Below are 3,906 nucleotides of genomic sequence, written 5' to 3'. Positions count from 1 at the left end.
AAGAATTGTAGTAACTCCAATTTTATGAAGGAAAATATACTTCAAATTGGTGCAGAAGGTTGAAAATATTACTGCAAGCACAGACCACACTGGCCGTCAAGGGCTTTGAACGCTACCTGCAAGGATAGATGAGAAATTGAAATCATTTTCTTCCCACTACGAATAGAAAAACCAATAAAACTAGAATAGTAATATTTCTAAACGGAATATATGCAAACACAGTATATCGCAGTAGGTTATTAGGAATTTTTATATTCACATTTACAAAAATGATAAAAATAATAATAATAATAATAATAATAATAATAATAATAAATAATTAAAAAAGTTATTACAGTTCAAAATGTAGCGGAGGGTTGAAAATTTTCCGGCTAAAACGAGGTTTATTGGAAATGAAGATGTGTGGGCATGCACCGTAAAAATAAGACAATCGTTAGAGCAGTGTGTGTGTGTGTGGGGGGGGGGGATAAACATAGAAATAATGAAAAGAAATCACTAATATCCATTCCAGCTTCAATTAATGAACAATGATGTAGGGAGAGAGCAAACAACAACACTGTTGTTTATTCCTTCACATTCGGAATGACGGTCATCCCAGATTCTGTTTTTCCACTATCTTGACGAAAGATAGATTAGTGACATTACCAGCCTACCTGTACCTAAACACTGTGCATTGAAATATGTATAATATTAGTACTCTCATATTTGCGCAGATAAGGCTCATAGTTGCCGTCAACATGCTCACAGTTGCCGTCAAAATGCTCACACGTGCCGTCAAAATGCTCACACTTGCCGTCACAATTTATAAGGTTTAAAAAATGCGGTAAGAAGTAAAGCAACATAAATGTCACTTAACCAGATACTATTCTGTGCTAATGGGTGAGCAATAACAGAGTAAGAAAGTAAATTGGAAAACTTTTACATTTCGCTCACACTTGTGGTCATGTTTTTTTTTTTTTTTTTTTTTTTTTTTGTAAATTACGTTCTCCCACTATTTTAACGAAACTATTCAAACCAGAATAGTGCAATTTCTACATGAGGTGTACCTTGATCCCAGCATAATTGTGGGACGTAAATCTTGAAGATTTCATTTAATTTCATTTTTAATAATAATACTAATAATAGTAATAAATATGTGCAAGAAAGTTGAAATTTGGCTTAATACGGGAGGCGAACGACCCAGGCTGTTTGCCGGAATAAAACTTGGATCCCTAACGCCAGAAGCGCATATATTAACGGCTTAGCCACGAGGTGGCTGATACAGAAATAATGCAAATTCCAATATTTTTACTTTTTGCTAATGTTTGAAATTGTTGTTATTGCAAATCACGTTTTTAACAAAACTGTTCTAACTACAAAAGTGAAATTTCAACCCAAACCATGGCAAAGCACTGAAAAGTAAGGAAAAGCATGGCAAAGTAAAGAAATATGTAAAGAATATATATTTAACCGCAGTGACACGGAATATATATAAAAATTCATCCATGGTTTTTCTCACAAACCCAACTCCCCCCCCCCCCCCCGAAAGAAAAGATAGGTTTATTGCATCTCTTTGCTCCGGTGCATAATCGTGGCAGATAGGTTAAAATTTCAAGGGACTTCGTGCACACTATAGCAACAGCAAAGTATATGGGAAGGAACGGCAGAAATCCGATAAAACGCGGTGTTGGCGTGTGCCACCTCGGTAGTGAAAGAATAATTTCTTTCTGTGAACACGAATTTTTCTCAACGAGATTAAATAAATAAATAATTTAATAAAAATTAAATACTTCTAAGGGAAGAACACAGCAAATGAATGACGAGGTAGGTAAAAATTCAAAATGGAAATACAGGGCTGTGAAGTTCAAAAATAAATAAATAAATAAATAAATAAATAAACCATTATCATACTTAAAAATATGTGGTAAAAATTAAAAAGAAAATAAGACCTTTGTTGTACTCTCACGAGAAGATACACACATCGTCTGGAAATTTGAGTCGATAGAAAGCACACAACTGTGATCTAAAACAACCAAATTTAAAACGAAATCACCACATAAGTGTAACCTAATGAAGTTCAACAAAATAAAGCATACAGTAAATTGTGGCGGTGATGGAGGGCGCAGTTACCGTCATGTAAACAAGTCCGTCCACGCTTAAGTTTAACGGGAGCGAGAAGGTAAACCATGTCGGTGATGGATGGCTTAGTTGCCGTCATATAGAGAAACCCCTGTCTATCGTGAGACCCATGTTCCACTTGCTAACACTTTCATGTATGTGAAAACAAGTCAAGATCAGCAAGTGCGAGCGAGTGCGAAAACGTAAAGTCGGCAATTATGAGCAAATGAAAAAAAAAAAAAAAAAACAGCAATTATGAGCATATGGAATATTCCAAATGGGAGAATTAAATAAATAAAAAGAACATAAAAGTGTGATAAGACACTTGTTGTACTCTCAAGAGGATATATATACATCGTCTGGAAATTACACAACAACTGTGAGCGAAAGTAAGGAAATTAAAAAAAAAAAAAAAAAAAGAGAACAGCACATAACTGAAAGCAAATGAAGATCAAGAAAAGAAAGCATACGGTAAATTATGGCGGTGATGGAGGGCGCAGTTACCGTCATGTAAACTAATCCGTCCACGCTTAAGTTTAACGGGAGCGAGAAGGTAAACTTTGTCGGTGATGGATGCTTTAGTTGCCGTCATACAGAGGAGCCCCTGCTTATCATGAGACCCATGTTCCCCTTGCTAACACTTTTATGTATGTGTAAAAAAAAATAAAGATCGGCAAGTGTGAGCGAGTGGGAAAAGGTAAAGTCGGCAATTATGAGCAAAACAAAAAAGTCGGCAATTATGAGCATATGGAACATTCCACATAAGACACTATATACCTCATCAGGAAAATACACAACTGTGAGCGAAAACAACCAAATTAAGAAATCAGCACATAAGTGTAAACTAATGAAATTCAACAAAAGAAAGCATACGGTAAATTGTGGCGGTGATGGAGGGCGCAGTTGCCGTCAATTAAACCAGTGCGTGCACGCTTAAGTTTAACGGGAGCGAGAAGGTAAACCATGTCGGTGATGGATGGCTTAGTTGCCGTCATATAGAGGAGCCCGTGCTTATCATGAGACCCATGTTCCCCTTACTAACACTTTTAAGTATGTGAAAAGAAGTAAAGATCGGCAAGTGTGAGCGAGTGGGAAAAGGTGAAGTCGGCAATTATGAGCAAATGAAAAAAAAAGTCGGCAATTATGAGCATATGGAACATTCCACATGAGACACTTGTCGCGCTCTGAAAAGAACATATATATATATATATATATATATATATATATATATACCTCATCTGAAAAGTACACAAGTGTGAGCGTAAACAACCAAATTAAGAAAAAGAAATCACCACATAACTGTAAACTATTGAAATTCAACAAAAGGAAGCATACGGTAAATTGTGGCGGTGATGGAGGGCGCAGTTACCGTCATGTAAACTAGTCCGTCCACGCTTAAGTTTAACGGGAGCGAGAAGGTAAACCTTGTCGGTGATGGATGCTTTAGTTGCCGTCATACAGAGGAGCCCCTGCATATCATGACACCCATGTTGCCCTTGCTAACACTTTTATGTATGTGTAAAAAAAATAAAGATCGGCAAGTGTGAGCGAGTGGGAAAAGGTAAAGTCGGCAATTATGAGCAAATGGAAAAAAAAAGTGGGCAATTATGAGCAAATGGAACATTCCACATAAGACACTTTTGCACTCTCAAGAGAAGATATATATATTTATACCTCATCAGGAAAGTACACAACTGTGAGCGAAAACAACCAAATTAAGAAATCAGCACATAACAGTAAACTAATGAAAGTCAACATAAGAAAGCATACGGTAAATTGTGGCGGTGATGGAGGGCGCAGTTGCCGTCA

This window comes from Thermobia domestica, unplaced genomic scaffold, assembly GCF_964235325.1.
Source record: "Thermobia domestica unplaced genomic scaffold, izTheDome1.hap1.1 HAP1_SCAFFOLD_1302, whole genome shotgun sequence".
Classification (NCBI taxonomy): domain Eukaryota; kingdom Metazoa; phylum Arthropoda; class Insecta; order Zygentoma; family Lepismatidae; genus Thermobia; species Thermobia domestica.
This window is presented reverse-complemented; position numbering follows the sequence as displayed.